Here is an 18,471-nt window from a genome sequence, read left to right on the forward strand (position 1 = left end):
TGTCTTATATTCTGGGTTCTTCAAACTAGCCACCTTTTGCTTTGATGACTGCTTTGCACACTCTTGGCATTCTCTTGATGAGCTTCAAGAGGTAGTCACCGGGAATGGTCTTCCAACAATGTTGAAGGAGTTCCCAGAGATGCTTAGCACTTGTTGGCCCTTTTGCCTTCAGTCTCCGGTCCAGCTCACCCCAAACCATCTCGATTGGGTTCAGGTCTGGTGCCTGTGGAGGCCAGGTCATATGGCGTAGCACCCGATCACTCTCCTTCTTGGTCAAATAGCCCTTACACAGCCTGGAGGTGTGTTTGGGGTCATTGTCCTCTTGAAAAATAAGTGATGGTCCAACTAAACGCAAAACGGATGGAATAGCATGCGACTGCAAGATGCAGTGGTAGCCATGCTGGTTCAGTATGCCTTCAATTTTGAATAAATCCCCAACACTGTCACCAGCAAAGCACCCCCACACCATCACACCTCCTCCATGCTTCAGGGTGGGAACCAGGCATGTAGAGTCCATCCGTTCACCTTTTCTGCGTCACACAAAGACACGGTGGTTGGAACCAAAGATCTCAAATTTGGACTCATCAGACAAAAAAGCACAGATTTCCACTGGTCTAATGTCCATTCCTTGTGTTCTTTAGCCCAAACAAGTCTCTTCTGCTTGTTGCCTGTCCTTAGCTGTGAGCAGTGGTTTCCTAGCAGCTATTTTACCATGAAGGTCTGCTGCACAAAGTCTCCTCTTAACAGTTGTTGTAGAGATGTGTCTGCTGCTAGAACTCTGTGTGGCATTGACCTGGTCTCTAATTTGAGCTGCTGTTAACCTGCGATTTCTGTTTCTGGCGACTCGAATAAACTTATCCTCAGAAGCAAAGGTGACTCTTGGTCTTCCTTTCTTGGGGCGGTCCTCATGTGAGCCAGTTTCTTTGTAGCGCTTGATGGTTTTTGCCACTGCACTGGGGACACTTTCAAAGTTTTCCCAATTTTTTGGACTGACTGACCTTCATTTCTTAAACTAATGATGGCCACTCGTTTTTCTTTACTTTGCTTTTTTCTTGCCGTAATACAAATTCTAACAGTCTATTCAGTAGGACTATCAGCTGTGTATCTACCAGCCTTCTGCTCAACACAACTGATGGTCCCAACCCCATTTATAAGGCAATAAATCCCACTTATTAAACCTGACAGGGCACACCTGTGAAGTGAAAACCATTTCCGGTGACTACCTCTTGAAGCTCATCAAGAGAATGCCAAGAGTGTGCAAAGCAGTCATCAAAGCAAAAGGTGGCTACTTTGAAGAACCTAGAATATAAGACATAATTTCAGTTGTTTCACACTTTTTTGTTAAGTATATAATTCCACATGTGTTAATTCATAGTTTTGATGCCTTCAGTGTGAATTTACAATTTGCATAGTCATGAAAATACAGAAAAATCTTTAAATGATGAGGTGTGTCCAAACTTTTAGTCTGTGTGTGTGTGTGTATATATATATATATATGTATATACATACACGCACACACATACAGCTAGGTCCATATATATTTGGACAGACAACATTTTTCAAATTTTGGTTATAGACATTACCACAGTGAATTTTAAACAAAACAATTCAGATGCAGTTGAAGTTCAGACTTTCAGCTTTCATTTGAGGGTATCCACATTAAAATTGGATGAAGGGTTTAGGAGTTTCAGCTCCTTAACATGTGCCACCCTGTTTTTAAAAGGACCAAAAGTAATTGGACAGATTCAATAATTTGAAATAAAATGTTCATTGTTAGAACTTGGTTGAAAACCCTTTGTTGGCAATGACTGCCTGAAGTCTTGAACTCATGGACATCACCAAACGCTGTGTTTCCTCCTTTTTGATGCTCTGCCAGGTCTTCACTGCGGTGGTTTTAGTTGCTGTTTGTTTCTGTCTGAAGTTTAGTCTTTAACAAGTGAAATACATGCTCAATTGGGTGGAGATAAGGTGACTGACTTGGCCATGCAATAATATTCCACGTCTTTGCTTTAATAAACTCCTGGGTTGCTTTGGCTTTATGTTTTGGGTCATTGGTCGTCGTTTCATACTACAGATGGACAATCTGTTTTGCTGCATTTGGCTGGATCTGAGCACACAGTATGGCTCTGAATACCTCAGAATTCATTCGGCTGCTTCTGTCCTGTGTCACATCATCAATAAACACTAGTGACCCAGTGCCACTGGCAGCCATGCATGCCCAAGCCATCACACTGCCTTCGCCGTGTTTTACAGATGATGTGGTATGCTTTGGATCATGTACCACGCCTTCACCACACTTTTCTTTCCATCATTCTGGTAGAGGTTGATCTTGGTTTCATCTGTCCAAAGAATGTTCTTCCAGAACTGTGCTGGCTTTTTTATATGTTTTTTAGCAAAGTCCAGTCTAGCCTTTTTATTCTTGATGCTTATGAGTGGCTTACACCGTGCAGTGAACCCTCAGTATTTACTTTCATGCAGTCTTCTCTTTATGATAGATTTGGATATTGATACGCCTACCTCCTGGAGAGTGTTTTTCACTTGGTTGGCTGTTGTGATGGGATTTCTCTTCACCATGGAGATTATTCTGCGATCATCCACCACTGTTGTCTTCTGTGGGCGCCCAGGTCTTTTTGCATTGATGAGTTCACCAGTGCTTTCTTTCTTTCTCAGGATGTATCAAACTGTAGATTTTGCAACTCCTAATATTGTAGCAATTTCTCGGATGGTTTTTTTCTGTTTTCGCAGATGAGAATGGCTTGTTTCACCTGCATTGAGAGCTCCTTTGACCGCATGTTTACTTCACAGCAAAACCTTCCACATGCAAGCAACATACCTCAAATCAGCTCCAGGCCTTTTATCTGCTTAATTGAGAATGACATAACAAAGGGATTGCCCACACCTGTCCAAGAAATAGCCTTGGAGTCAATTGTCCAATTACTTTTTGTCCCTTTAAAAACAGGGTGGCACATGTTAAGGAGCTGAAACTCCTAAACCCTTCATCCAATTTTCATGTGGATACCCTCAAATGAAAGTCTGAACATACACTGCATTTGAATTTTTGTTTAAAATTCATTGTGGTAATGTCCATAACCAAAATTAGAAAAATGTCTGTCGAAATATATATTGACCTCACTATATATATATATATATATATATATATATATATATATATAATTATATATATATATTATATATAATTATACTATACACTAAAAGTTCAATTGTAGTTTCATCAGACCACAGGACATGTCTCCAAAGATTAAGGTCTTGTGTTCCTGTGTGCATTTGTAAACAATCTGGCTTTTATATGTTTCTTTTGGAGTAATGGCTTCTTCCTTGCAGAGTGGCCTTTCAGCCCATTTTGATACAGTACTCGTTTCACTGTGGATATTGACACTATCTTACCAGCTTCCGCCATCAACTTCACGAGGTATTTTGCTTTTGTCCTTGGGTTGATATGCACATGTCGGACCAAAGCACATTCTTCTCCTTCCTGAGCGGTATGATGGCTGGACATTCCCATCTTGTTTGTACTTATATATAATTATTTGTACAGATGAATGAGGCGCCTTCGGGTATCTTGAAATTGTACTCAAGGATGAGCCAGACTTGTGCAAGTCCACAACTCTCTTCCTGATAGCGTGGCTAATTTCTTGAGAATTTCCCGTGATGCTGCACAAGAAAGCAGTGTGTTTCAGGGGTGCATTAAAATACCTCCATAGGTGTCTCTAACTCAATGTTGCCAAAAAAACTATCAGAAGCTTCCAAACACATGACATCATCAGATGCACAGTCCAGAATTGTTTAACCCCTTTACCCCCAAGGGTGGTTTGCACGTCAATGACCAGGCCAATTTTTACAATTCTGACCACTATCCATTTATGAGGTTATAACTCTGGAACGCTTCAACGGATCATGGTGATTCTGACATTGTTTTCTCATGACATATTGTACTTCATGATAGTGGTAAAATTTCTTTGATATTACCTGCGTTTATTTGTGAAAAAAATGGAAATTTGGCGAAAATTTGGAAAATTTCGCAATTTTCCAACTCTGAATTTTTATGCAATTAAATCAGAGAGATATGTCACACAAAATACTTAATAAGTAACATATCCCACGTCTACTTTACATCAGCACAACTTTGGAACCAAATTTTTTTTTTGTTAGGGAGTTATAAGGGTTAAAAGTTGACCAGCAATTTCTCATTTTTACAACAACTTTTTTATTAGGGACCACATCTCATTTGAAGTCATTTTGAGGGGTCTATATGATAGAAAATAACGAAGTGTGACACCATTCTAAAAACTGCACCCCTCAAGGTGCTCAAAACCACATTCAAGAAGTTTATTAACCCTTCAGGTGTTTCACAGGAATTTTTGGAATGTTTAAATAAAAATGAACATTTAACTTTTTTTCACAAAAAATTTACTTCAGATCCAATTTGTTTTATTTTACCAAGGGTAACAGGAGAAAATGGACCCCAAACGTTGTTGTACAATTTCTCCTGAGTACGCTGATACCCCATATGTGGAGGGCAATTTGACTTTTCAATGCAAAATTGACAGGAATTGAGATGGGACGCCATGTTGCGTTTGGAGAGCCCCTGATGTGCCTAAACAGTGGAAACCCCCACAAGTGACACCATTTTGGAAAGTAGACCCCCTAAGGAACTTATCTAGAGGTGTGGTGAGCACTTTGACCCACCAATTGTTTCACAGAAGTTTTATAATGCAGAGCCGTAAAAATAAAAAATATTTTTTCACAAAAATAATCTTTTTGCCCCCATTTTTTTAATTTCCCAAGGGTAAAAGAAGAAATTGGACCCTAAAAGTTGTTGTACAATTTGCCCTGAGTACGCTGATACCCCATATGTAGCGGTAAACCACTGTTTGGGTGCATGGGAGAGCTCGGAAGGGAAGGAGCACCGTTTGACTTTTAAATGCAAAATTGACAGGAATTGAGATGGGACGCCATGTTGCATTTGGAGAGCCACTGATGTGCCTAAACATTGAAACCCCCCACAAGTGACACCATTTTGAAAAGTAGACCCCCTAAGGAACTTATCTGGATGTGTGGTGAGCACTTTGACCCACCAAGGGCTTCACAGAAGTTTGTAATGCAGAGCCGTAAAAATAAAACAAAAAATTTTTCCCACAAAAATTATTTTTTAGCTCCCAGTTTTGTAATTTCCCCAGTGTAACAGAAGAATTTGGACCCCAAAAGTTGTCCAATTTGTCCGGAGTACGCTGATACCCCATATGTTGGGGTAAACCCGTTTGGGCACACGGGAGAGCTCAGAAGGGAAGGAGCACTGTTTTACTTTTTCAACGCAGAATTGGCTGGAATTGAAATCGGACGCCATGTCGCGTTTGGAGAGCCCTAAACAGTGTGCCTAAACAGTGGAAACCCCCCAATTATAACTGAAACCCTAATCCAAACACACCCCTAACCCTAATCCCAATGGTAACCCTAACCACACCCCTAACCCAGACACACCCCTAATCCCAACTCTATTCCCAACCGTAAATGTAATCCTAACCCTAACTTTAGCCCCAACCCTAACTGTAGCCCTAGCCCTAACCCTAATGGAAAAATGGAAATAAATACATTTTTAAATTTTTCCCTAACTAAGGGGGTGATGAAGGGGGGTTTGATTTACTTTTATAGCGGGTTTTTTAGCGGATTTTTATGATTGATAGCCGTCGCACACTGAAAGACGCTTTTTATTGCAAAAAATATTTTTTGCATTACCACATTTTGAGAACTATAATTTTTCCATATTTGAGTCCAGAGTCTTGTGAGGTCTTGTTTTTTGCAGGACGAGTTGACGTTTTTATTGGTAATATTTTCGGGCACATGACATTTTTTGATCGCTTTTTATTCCGATTTTTGTGAGGCAGAATGACCGAAAACCAGCTATTCATGAACTTCTTTTGGGGGAGGCGTTTATACTGTTCCGTGTTTGGTAAAATGGATAAAGCAGTTTTATTCTTCGGGTCAGTACGATTACAGCAATACCTCATTTATATCATTTTTTATGTTTTGGCGCTTTTATACGATAAAAACTATTTTACAGAAAAAATAATTATTTTTGCATCGCTTTATTCTGAGAACTATAACTTTATTTTTTCACTGATGATGCTGTGTGGCGGCTCGTTTTTGCGGGACAAGATGACGTTTTCAGCGGTACCATGGTTATTTATATCCGTCTTTTTGATCGCGTGTTATTCCACTTTTTGTTTGGCGGTATGAGAATAAAGCGTTTTTTGCCTTTTTTTTTCGGTGTTCACTGAAGGGGTTAACTAGTGATATAGCTTTATAGGTGGGGTCGTTACGGACGCGGCGACTAAATGTGTGTACTTTTATTGTTTTTTTTTTTTCTTAGATAAAGAAATGTATTTATGGGAATAATATATATATATTTTTTTCATTATTTAGGGATTTATTTTTATTTTTTTTTTTTGACATATTTGGAAAAAAAAAATTTTACTTTGTCCCCGGGGGGGACATCACAGATCGGTGATCTGACAGTTTGCACAGCACTCTGTCAGATCACCGATCTGACTTACAGTGCTGCAGGCTTACCAAGCGCCTGCTCTGAGCAGGCACTTGGTAAGCCACCTCTCCCTGCAGGACCCGGATGCCGTGGCCATCTTGGATCCGGGCCTGGAGCAGGTAGGGAGACCTTCGCAGCAACGCGATCACATCGCGTTGCTGCGGGGGGCTCAGGGAAGCTCGCAGGGAGCCCCCTCCCTGCGCGACGCTTCCCTATACCGCCGGCACACCGCGATCATGTTTGATCGCGGTGTGCCGTGGGTTAATGTGCTGGGGGCGGTCCGTGACCGCTCCTGGCACATAGTGCCGGATGTCAGCTACGATAGGCAGCTGACACTTGGCCGCGCTCCCCCCGTGAGCGCGGCCGATCGCTATGACGTACTATCCCGTCGAGGGTCAGATAGGCCCAGGGCATCTCGACGGAATAGTACGTCTAAGGTCAGAGAGGGGTTAAAGGCATAGTAATCTTAGTGTATGTAAACTTTTAACTTTGCAGTAAGTAATAAAAATGCCTTAAACCATCCACTGGCATTTGGCAAATAATAATTTTGGTAATCCTAATTGACCTAAAAGGGAAAGGTCTATTCTTACTTCATGTCAGATATTGAGAAAAACATCCATATGTGTCCTTTTATATAGTGTATCTAAATTTTGGTTTCATCTGTGTGTGTGTGTGTGTGTGTGTATATATATTAAGAGACCACTGCAAAATGTTCAGTTTCTGATTTTTCTCTTCATAGGTATTTTTTTGAGTAAAATGTAAATTGTTCTTTTATTCTATAAACTTCTGACATGTCTCCGAATTTCCAAGCAATAAATTTTGTATTATTTTCCAAAAATGATCAGAACTCAAATAATGCAAAGAAAAACAAGTTCATAATCATTTAGAAACAACAATACTAATGTTTTAACTGAGGAAGAGTTCAGAAATCAATATTTTGTAGAATAACCATGATTTTTAATTACAGCTTTCATGCATGCGTCTTGGCTTGCTTTCCACAAGTCTTTCGCACTGCTTCTGGCACAAAAATGTAAGAAGTTCTTTGTTTGATGGCTTGTGACCATCCATCATCCTCTTGATTACATTCTAGATGTTCTCAGTGATGTTCAGGTATGGAGATTGGGCTGCCCAAGGCAGGGTTTTGATGTGGTGGTCTCTTATTTTTGCCAGAGCTGAATATATATGTACAGTTGTATTCAAAAGTTTACATACCCCAGCAGAATTTTTCAGTATATGAATGATAACACCAAAACTATTTCTCCACTCATGGTTAGTGGTTGGGTGAATCCATTTATTGTCAAACTACTGTGTTTTTCTCTTTCTAAATCAGAATGACAACCCAAAACATCCAAATGACCCTGATCAAAAGTTCACATACCCCATTTCTTAATACCGTGTATGGCCCCATCTAACATCAATGACCGCTGTTGTGAATTCTGTTGTCGAACTCCCTCCTGTGGTCGTGAATGGTACTTCGGCGAGTTCTGTCCATGGACTCCCTCTGGTGGCTGTGAGTGAAGCTGCTGCTTCTGAGGTTCCTTACACAAGTGACGTGGTTTATCCTTTGGTCGGCTGCTTTATTTAACTCCACTCAGATCGTTACTCCATGCCAGCTGTCAATGTTCCTGCATTGGTTCAGTTCGCTCTTGGATCTTTCTGGTGACCTGTCTTCTCCAGCAGAAGCTAAGTTCCTGATAGTTATTATTTGTTCATTGTTTCCTTGTCCAGCTGGTTATCATGATTTTGTCTTGCTAGCTGGAAGCTCTGGGATGCAGAGTGGCATCTCCGCACCGTTAGTCGGTGCGGAGGTCTTTTTGCACACTCTGCGTGGTCTTTTGTAGTTTTTTGTGCTGACCGCAAAGATACCTTTCCTATCCTCTGTCTGTTTAGTAAGTCTGGCCTCCCTTTGCTGAAACCTGTTTCATTTCTGCGTTTGTGACTTTCATCTTTACTCACAGTCAATATATGTGGGGGGCTGCCTTTTCCTTTGGGGAATTTCTCTGAGGCAAGGTAGGCTTTATTTTCTATCTCTAGGGCTAGCTAGCTCTTAGGCTGTGAAGAGGCGTCCAGGGAGTGTCAGGAACGCTCCACGGCTATTTCTAGTTGTTGTGATAGGATTAGGGCCTGCGGTCAGCAGAGCTCCCACATCCCAGAGCTTGTCCTGTGTGAGTTTAACTATCAGGTCGTGCCGGGTGTTCCTAACCACCAGATCCATAACAGACCGCTTGAAGTCTTTTGTGGTAGTTGTGGATAAGGTTCATTATTTTTTCAGATGGTAAAGCTGCCCACTCTTCTTGGCGAAAAGCCTCCAGTTCCTGGGCTGTCTATCATGAACTGCGTGCCTGCGATCTCTCCAGAGTGGCTCAATGATATTGAGGTCAGGAGACTGAGATGGCCACTCCAGAACCTTTACTTTGCTCTGCTTTAGCCAATGACAGGTTGACTTGGCCTTGTGTTTTGGATTGTTGTCATGTTGGAACGTCCAAGTACGTCCCATGCGCAGCTTCCGGGCTGATGAGCGGAAATTTGCCTCCAGTATTTGCTGATATAATGCTGCATTTATCTTTCCTTCAAATTTGAACAAGTTTCCTATGCCTTTGTACCTCACACATCCCTAAAACATCAGCGATCCACCTCTGCTTTAAAGTAGGAATGGTGTTACTTTCATCTTAGGCCTTGTTGACCTCTCTCCAAAATGTTATGTTTATGGTTGTGGCCAAAAAGTTCAAATTTTAGTCTCATCACTCCAAATTATCTTGTTCCGTAAGTTTTGAGGCTTGTCTCTGTGTTGTTTTGCATATTGTAGGCGAGATACATTGTGGCATTTGCGCAGTAATGGCTTTCTTCTGGTGACTCGACCATGCAGTCCATTTTTATTCAAGTGCTTCCTTATTGTGCATCTTGAAACAACCACACCACTAGTTTTCAGAGAGTCCTGTATTTCAGATGATGTTATTTGTGGGTTTTTCTTTGCGTCCCGAACAATTTTCCTGGCAGTTGTGGACGCCATTTTTGTTGCTCTACCTGACCATGGTTTTGTTTTGTCAGAGCCCTTGATTTTCCATTTGTTAATCACAGTTTGAACGCTTCTGACTGGCATTATCAATTACTTGGATACCTTTGTGTCCCTTTCCTGTTTTATACAGTTCAACTACTTTTTCCCATAGATCCGTTAACAATTCTTTTGCTTTCCCCATGACTCACAATCCAGAAACGTCAGTGGTGGGATGAAAGATGCAAGAGTCTGGATCCCAGAAACTCCCTCAGCTTTTATGCACACACACACTGATTACAAGCAAACAGGTCACAAGTGAGGACCTTTAGTAGCTATTCAAACCCATTTGTGTTAACTTCTGTGCATGTTATCAGGCCAAAATCACCAGGGTATGTGAACTTCTGATCAGGGTCATTTGGATGTTTTGGGTTGTCATTATGGTTTAAAAAGAGAAAACACAGTAGTTTTACAATAAATGGCTTCACTCAACCACTAACCATGAGTGGAGAAAAAGTTTTGGTGTTATTCATATCTACTATATAATTGTCTAAGGGGTACTTCTGTCTTTGTCTGCAACTTCCGTCACGGAAATCCCGCGTCGCTGATTGGTCTCGCCAGCTGCCTGTCCTGGTTGTCGCGACCAATCAGCGACAGGCACAGTCCGGCCGAGAATTAGTCCCTCCCTACTCCCATCCAGTCAGTGCCCGGCGCCCATCCAGTCAGCGCTCACACAGGGTTAATGACCGTGTTAACGGACCGCGTTATGCCACGGGTAACGCACGCCGTTAAACGCTGCTATTAACCCTGTGTGACCAACTTTTTGCTATTGATGTTGCCTATGCAGCATCAGTAGTAAAAAGATCTAATGTTAAAAATAATAAAAAAACAAACAAAAAACCTGCTATTCTCACCATCCGTCGTCCGCCGAGGCGCGTGGCTGCTGCCAGCTTCCGTTCCCAGAGATGCATTGTGAAATTACCCAGAAGACAAGTAAACTTGTCAGCAGGATTTTGCTCAGTAACCTACAGACAGGGTCAGGTTGGTGCCGTTATACTGATTAAAATCATAGCTTGGTTGATGAAATCCATCTGGTTTAATCTGTATTTGCAGTTTTCAGTTAATCAGATTCTGGTGCTTTGTGGTGGCCTGTGGGGAGGTCTTCATGTAGTGCTCTGCTTACATATTCATCCTTATGGGCTTATGACAGGTCACTGATCTTTCAGAGACCTGCCTTCAATTTTATGTACTGCATATGATATTGTTGGCTTAGAAAACAAAATTGCATCCAGCATGCGCAGTAATGTCCATCACTTGCTGATAGATGCTACTGCTCAAGCACACTGCAGCCATCTCTTGACAAGTGATAAAGGCTACTGTGCATGTGCCACCACTGCCATTTTGTTGGAGAAAAAAATGGCTGCAGCACAATGATGGCGCTTGCGCAGTAGCATCTATCAGTAAAAGCTAGATGCTACTGCGCAAGTGTCGCCGCCATTTTGCTGGAGGAAAACAATTTGGCTACAGCAATATGGTGCTGGCGGCACAAGCGCAGTAGTATCTATCAGTAAGAGATGCTACTGCAAAAAACGCTGGTGTCATTTTGCTAGACGTAAAAAATGTTTCTCTAAGCCAACAATCTTATATGCATTATGTAAAATAGGCAGGTCACTGAAGGATCAGTGACCTGTCATATGTCCATGCAGATGAATATGTAAGCAGAGCACCACATAAAGCCCCCCCAGGCCGCCCCAAAGCACCAGAATCTCAGTAACTGAAAACTACAAATACAGATTAAACAACAACCACAAGATGGATTTAATCAACCAAGGTATTATTTTAATTAGTACAACAGCACCAACCTGACCGCATCTGTAGTTTACTTAGCAAAATCCTTATGACTGGTTCGCTTTAAGAGAATGATTAGAAAATTGTTTACATTTTTATTTCAATATTTGCATTTTTTCTTTAATTCTCAACATGTATCTTCAAAGAAAGCAGGTTATACAAAAAACTGATACAGCCATAAAGATGCAAGCACCAGGGTACCGACCCAGTATTCTCCATGTACAGTCATGGCTGTAAGTGTTGGAACCCTTTAAATTGTTCCAGAAAATGAAGTGTTTCTCCCAGATAATTATTATAATTTGGCTAACTCCTACTTGACTTCTTGGAAACCACATTAAAGGAGCAATGGGAGTTGCATTTTTACTTTGTGCTCTTTGCTTGCTGAGCAATAAATGGGGACAGATCCCATTCGCTCAGGTGCTGTCATGGGTTTCACTCGTAAGTAACTATCATTTTACTCACCATGAAAAGGAATCTGCGATCATCCACCACTGTTGTCTTCTGTGGACAGCCAGGTCTTTTTGAGTTCCCATGAAAACGAAAGAACAACGCGGTCATAAGGAGCATAAGGAGGCAAAGAAAGGAACAATTGAGAAAAGAATAAAAGCAAACCTTTAATGAAATTCTCTGCAATCCACAACTCATTATGATAGCGACATGCTTCTACCTGAGGAAGCTCACTCTAAGGCTACTTTCACACTTGCGTTTTTTGTTTTCTGTCGATGTGCAGTGAAATGACGTATCGATGGACGTCATGAAAATAGTGAAAAACATGTGCGACGGATCCTGTGAAATGACGGATGCGTTGTTCTGATTTCAAGGGAAAAAATTCCGGAATTCAAATAGAGAGACAGACGTTTTCCCGGACTTGAAAATCCTTCCGGCATGCTCAGAAGGGAAAAACTGGATCCGTCGCAGGATTCCTGTGTGTGACGGTCAGCGACGGATCCTGCGTCCATAGGCTTCCATTGTAGCCGACGACGGGCAGCGCAGGATGCGTTGCTGACCGATTTTCCGACATGCACAAAAAACATTACATTGAACGTTTTCTCTGCACGACGGACCGCTATTTTACGACGGATCCAGTGCACGACGGATGAAATGGATGGTCATCCGTCACAATCCATCGCTAATACAAGTCTATGGGAAAAGGCAGGATTCTGCTAATTTTTTTTGCAGGATCCTGCATCGTCAAAAAACGACGGATTGTGACGGATCTGAAAAGACGGAAGTGAGAAAGCGGCCTTACTCTGTCGCCTCATTGGGGGACACAGGCCCATGGGAGTTATGCTGCTGTCCACTAGGAGGAGACACTATGCATAATCTGAAAAAGATTAACCCTGGAGAAGGCTGACGCCGTCCAGGGGTGTATACTGCAGAGGAGGCTCTGCAGTATACACCCCTGGACGGCGTCAGCCTTCTCCAGTTTTTGCTTAGTGTCGCATAGGAGGCACAACTAAAAATTTTTACTCCATTTTTTATGACGGATTACAGATGAAGAAAAGTGGGTCTCCTGTGAGACCCCGGGCATGGCTCCTTCCTCGGCCCCCTATTACGGGGTGACCAGTTGAAGTCGAAATGGCTATTCCCCATGTCGCTCCTTCCCCAGTCCCTCGGGTGCTGGTTCGAAGTCGAGACCCCTCTCCCCCAATTCCTTTTGGTTTCTGGGTTGAGGTCGAGGTGAGGATAAAGCTCCCTGATGGTGACAGAAGAACCCCCCCTAATCCCCCTTTGGGGGCATTAGATTGAGACGCCTCAGGTAGGGCCTGTACAGGCAGCACTCTGCAGCTCCCAGCAATGGGTCAGCACACTGCGCCTGCATCCAGGGACCCCAGCCCAGCTGCGGGCTCCTGTCTGGGCCAGGGGGAGTGCAGGCAGGCATGGCACAATAGAGGCACGGGGCTCCCTGCGCCCCTGTCTCTGCGGCAGCACCAGCTCTATACTGCCTCAGGGGGACCCCTCACCGGGTCCCCCTTCCGCTTATAGCTCCACCGCTATCCTGCCTTTAAATATGGGGGGGTCCGGTTCAGATCCGACCCCCTCCCGGACTTTTGCGCCGGCCTGGAGCCTTTCTGGGCATCAGGTATCTAATTTAGACCGCGGCTTCGGCCTAGCTGAAGCTGCCGCCTCCTCTCAGCCCCCCGGCCTGCCCCCCAGATGACACTACAGTGTCATAGAGGGGGTGGATCGAGACGGCGTGTTTTTTACACAGTTCTGACACCATTTTTCTCAGCTCTCCTCTGGAAACACATGGGCTACTTGCACACTGACCAACTCTGTAGGAACCTGTTCACACCACCAAAAAACTTGAAGACACAAAAGAGCACAGTGAGGTCAAAAATACTCTGTTGTAAAAGAATCACAGAAATAAGCAAGTGCTAGTCAGAAGATAAAAAAACAGGGTATTTAGACGATACGTGTTTTTGCAAAAAAATGTATACTAAGCTGCTCCACCAATCATCAAGGTATACCCTTATAGAGCAGTCCTATCTAATGTATATAATCCCTATCTGATGTATTTAAAACCTGATCATCTGTATAGTACCTGTATAAGCAGGGTTCAGAGAAGGAATATCCATGTGGACATGCAGGATGGAACAGCTAAAATGGGTCCTCTGCATAGCCAGCCCTTCTGCACTCTCTGCACTATGCCGGGCTCAAGGTCCAAGAGAACCAGGCAGGACTGCTATTATGCATTCTGCACAGCCTGCAGGGCCGCTCTCCCCAGTGGCAGTACATACCCGCACTGCCTGTAGTGCATCCAGACTACTATGTCAGAGCCCCAAGAAGCCCCTGCCAATGCTTCTGTGTCTAATGCCAACAGACCCTCCTTTCACTGCCAGATAGCTCAACCCTCAGGGACACAGCAGACCGGCAGGTAGAACGCATGGCTCGTTCAATTTTTGAGGCTGCAGAGGCATCCCTGGCTCCCGTGTTTGCTTCAGTTTGGGCTGCCAAGGCTATTCTGGCCTGAGCCAAAAATTTACAAGCTGGCCTCCAAGCATCCGCTCCTGAGCTGTCGGACCAAGCGGTTCAAATAGCAGTTGTAGCAGATTACATGGTTCATGCAGCTCTGGAGTCAGCAAGGGGTGTAGCGGGGATAGCATCAAATGGCATCACAATTCGGCGTATCCTCTGGCTGCAGGAATGGAAAGCGGACACAGCTTCAAAGAAGTCCCTCACGTACCTCCCCTACCTCAGAGGGTGACTTTTTGGTGAACGGTTGGACACGATGATATCCAACGCCACCGGGGGTAAGAGTATGGAGCGCCCCCAGACGCAGGGCCGCGGGTTACTCGGTACCAGTCCTCTCTGTCTCAGTTCTTGGGTTGTCACGGTGGCTGGACCCGGTCCGTGACCCTGCTAAGGGGCGTCCAATAAAAGGGGTGATGAAAGTCGGCTAAAGTTTCGTGACGCCACCTGTGGTATTCGGTCAGGTTGACCGACGCTGCTTGGGGTCCACTGGGGTGATGTGATGGCAGCTAGATGGTATACCTTCCCACAGGTGAAGTATATCCCCAGGGCTTCCCAGTAGTGTAGGTGGCGATGGTGTGAGGCGCAGTCAAAAACGATGACACAGGGTTGCAGTCTCTACCTTTTACTGAAGACTTCGGGATCCGCAATCCAGAGCACTGCTAACAGGGCTGTCCGAGACCGGCCGGTCCGAAGGCACATCCAGAGTTCCCTTTGCAGGTGGAAATCAGTGCCTACCACTAGCGCCTGTGTGTTGTAGTTCTTCCCTGCTGAGCATTTGGGATAGTCCTCACAACTTTTGTTCTCGTTCTTTCTCTTTCTCTCCGTCCCCCAAGTTTGTTATGGCTAGGACGCACCCGTTTGACGGGAAGGCTCGGAGCTATTCTGGGACCCTAGAGACGCCCCTCTCCACGCTTGCCCCCTATGTCTGCTTAGGTGATGTATGGTAGACAGCCAACCTATAATTAACTGTCCTGCAGTATTTGAAGTAAGGCATAAAGTCAGTTACTTCCTCGGTGTTCTTGCCACCGGCTACGCGCCTCAGGATGTTGCCGTTCTCGGGGCAAGACTCCTACTGGCTCTCCTTTGTGCTTGATCTCGTTTCTCACTGTCCACAATATCCTTCGCTTCGTGTCCTTTCTTTAGATGCCGCCGCAAGGTAGTGCAGGCACGGCTCTGTAACGATCTGTCCTTGTCGCTAAGTCACTGCCAGGTTCCCACGCCTGACAGGGACCCCTCTGAATCTTGCCCGCAAAACCCCCTGCCACGGGATGTTGCCTGGACAAAACCCAGTCAGCTTCTGCCTAACTTCCTATCCAACCCCCAGTTTTACCAAAGTGTGAGGAGTGGCCTAATAAATAGAACCTTTTGTGTGTGCTGGTGATACCTGGTCAGGTGAACTCCTTTAGTGCCATCAGACGCACCATAACTCTCCTTAGTGGCAGAGCGACACCACTGCAATGACCAGGTCTCTGGGGCGCTGCAAGTACCTTTCTTCCCCAACTGAAACCTAAATGCACTTACAAGAAGCGTAACCAAACTCGATTCCGATCCTTTCGGAACTCCTCGGGCTGGTCCGTCTCGCGTCCAGCACAAAATCGTAACCGTTTCCCACACAGGGACAACTCACGTTCGATGCAAAGGTCGGACAAGATCTGGCAGTCAAAAGCAGGCCAGTCTAAGCCCAGAGGAAAATATCAGACTTTCTCCTCATCATGACTCACGGACTCCGGAAGACACCACACCCATAGGCGGCCGACTTTTGCTCTTTCATCAAGTCTGGCTGCCTATTACAGAAGACAGGTGGGTCAGGGAACTAGTGTCTTCCGGATACAAGATAGAGTTCACCTCCAGCCCACCAAACTGATTCTTCCTCTCTGTCCCCCAAAACCACCAGCCAAGGCTCGTGCCTTCTGACAAGCGGTCTCTTCGCTTTTTCAAGCAGGAGTCATAGTACCGGTCCCCACAGCCGAGCGCTTCCGAGGGTTGTACTCCAATCTATTCATAGTCCCCAAGAAAGGAGGCAGCATGCGGCCCATACTGGACCTAAAACAACTCAACAAATATATACGGGTTCGTCACTTCCGCATGGAGTCCCTTCAGTCCATCATTGCGTCCATGGAGAAGTGAGAATATCTTGCCTCCATAGACATACAAGACGCATATCTGCATATACCGACTGCATCTGCCCATCAGAGATTTCTCAGGTTCACAATCGACCAGGACCACTACCAGTTCGTGGCTCTCCTGTTCGGACTCGCCACGGCTCCCAGAGTGTTTACCAAAGTCATGGCAGCCACCATGGACGTCCTGCACTCCAGAGGCATAGTAGTCGTTCCATACTTGGACGATCTACTCATCAAGGCTCCCACCTTCAAGGACTGCGAGCTCAGCATCTCAATCATAATCGACACTCTGAGTAGCATGGGCTGGTTAGTCAACCTTCAAAAGTCATCACCAACCCCGAGTCAGTCTCTGACATTCCTGGGAATGCTATTCAACACCTCCAGGGGTCTAGTGCTCCTTCCCAAGTACAAGGCACTGGCTCTCCGCCTAGGAGTTCACACCCTCCTCCGCAAACCCCCTCGATCTCTCCGGTTTGCCATGAGAGTCCTCGGAAGGATGGGGGCAACAACAGAAGCGGTCCCATTTGCCAAGTTTCACCTCAGACCTCTCCAACTAGCCATTCTCAAGTCCTGGGACAGGATTCCCTTTTCTTTCGGCAGGGAGTTCCAGCTAACGTCGTCAACCAGGAGGTCCCTGCACTGGTGGCTCAAGTCAACATCGCTAGCAAAGGGTCAATGGAAGGTTCTGACCACTGATGCAAGCCTGACAGGTTGGGGTGCGGTGCACCTACACCACAGGGAAAGTGGTCCCCAGTGGAAGCGACCATGCCTATCAACATCCTGGAAATTCGTGCCATCCTCCTGGCATTGAGGTCCTTCCTTCACTTACTGGCAGCCTCTCACATCAGAATACAGTCGGACAATGCCACAGCCGTGGCATATGTGAACCACCAAGGGGGGACCCGCAGCACCCAGGCAATGTGAGAAGTGTCACATCCTCCACTCGGCGGAGGACACCGGGTCGGTTCATTCCGGATGTGGACAACTGGGAAGCAGACTTCCTCAGCCGACAAGGGATATACTCGGGAGAGTGGTTTCTCCATCCCGAAATTTTTTGCCAGATCTGCCATCGCTGGGGGACCCCGGATGTGGATCTAATGGTATCCCACTTCAATGCCAAGGTCTCCAACTTCATGGCCAGAACACACAATCCGTGGTCGCTCTGAGCAGACGCACTGGTTCAGGACTGGACCCAGTTCCAGCTTCTGTACATTTTTCCACCTCTCCCCCTGATATCCAGAGTGGTGAGGAAGATCAAGCAAGAGGGAGTTCCAACCATCCTAATTGCACCAGACTGGTCCAGACGTACATGGTATGCCGACATCGAACAACTTACAGCAGATGCCCTCTGGCTCCTCTCCGACCACTCGGATCTTCTATCACAAGGCCCGTTCTACCACCAGAACTCAGGGGCCCTCAATTTGATGGTGTGGCCCTTGAAAACTGTTCTCACCCAGGCAGGGCTCCCGCCGGACGTCATTAGGACCATGATCAGGGCACGGAAGCCAGCCTCTGTCAAGATCTATTGCCGTATCCGGAAAGCTTTCTTTACCTGGTGCGAATCTCGTGGCTAGACCCCATTCCCTTATTCTCTCCCCAAACTACTTGGTTTTCTCCAATCGGGTCTGGAGGCCAGGCTGTCCCTGGGCTCGCTTAAGCGCCAGGTGTCAGCCATGTCAGTGCTTTTTCAAAGGCGCATTGCTACCAAGCCGCAAGTAAGGACATTCCTTCCGGGGGTTTCCTGATTGGTTCCCCCCTACAGACGACCAATAGAAACATGGGACCTCAACTTGGTCCTGACAGCATTGCAGGAACCACCCTTCGAACCCCTTAAGGAGGTCCCGCTCCACCTTCTATCCCAGAAGGTGGTTTTCCTGGTGGCAATCACCTCGCTACGCAGGGTGTCTGAACTGACAGCACTCTCCTGCAGATGGCCCTTTCTGGCTTTTCACCAGGACAAGGTAGTCCTCCGT

This window comes from Ranitomeya imitator, chromosome 4 (assembly GCF_032444005.1).
Source record: "Ranitomeya imitator isolate aRanImi1 chromosome 4, aRanImi1.pri, whole genome shotgun sequence".
Lineage (NCBI taxonomy): Eukaryota > Metazoa > Chordata > Amphibia > Anura > Dendrobatidae > Ranitomeya > Ranitomeya imitator.